This window comes from Agrilus planipennis, unplaced genomic scaffold (genome assembly GCF_000699045.2).
Source record: "Agrilus planipennis isolate EAB-ADULT unplaced genomic scaffold, Apla_2.0 scaffold1161, whole genome shotgun sequence".
In the NCBI taxonomy this organism is placed as follows: domain Eukaryota; kingdom Metazoa; phylum Arthropoda; class Insecta; order Coleoptera; family Buprestidae; genus Agrilus; species Agrilus planipennis.
Window position 1 is genome coordinate 1 of NW_020439999.1, and position 794 is coordinate 794.

The window sequence follows — 794 nt, forward strand, 5'->3', positions numbered from 1 at the left end:
GTACTTTTCATACTCTCGCGCATCAATAACAAGGGCAATGCCATATGAGCCGGGGAGGTCAAGGTCAAGTCAAATTATAGGTCACTATTTGACGTGCTTTTCGAAACCCAATAACTTTTTTAAGGTTATTTCGGATTAGAGACTGCCTTGACGAGATATTTAGGTGGGTAATTTAAATGGGCTACCAAAATCATCTTTTAGAAACTTGATTCCTATTTAAATTAATATAAGATAAATTATAATTAAAGTTATGAGCTAAAAACAAGCACAGGAACTGCTATAATTTACGCTAACATGTATAATCGTCTAAAAGGGACCATTTTCTCGTTTACATACATATCTTATCAATCTAATATATTGATATAAAAAAAGGTAACATGTCACAGCGAAAATTGTTAAATTAACGGTAAACATGTATGGTAAGTAATGATTTTAGATTTCACTTTTATTTTCCTTTTCCATTTTTATTGTGCGTCACATAATTTTTTTTTTTAAACTAACAATATTAGACGTATACTTTATTATATCGATTTATAACAAATTGTAAATATTTATTACCTGCATGTGTATAATATGTAAAAGACGATCAAAAACTACACAAAAATTGTATAAAAGTATAATATTATTGTAATAAATGGCTACGCTATAGGATTTAAATATCACCATTCGACATTTCACGAATTAAAAAGGCACATGCGTTCAGTACAAAGTTCAAAGACACGCAGTCTCTGAAGTGTAGTTGTTAAACAAAAATTAGTTAATTAATAATAATTATAATTACGATGCATCGTGAG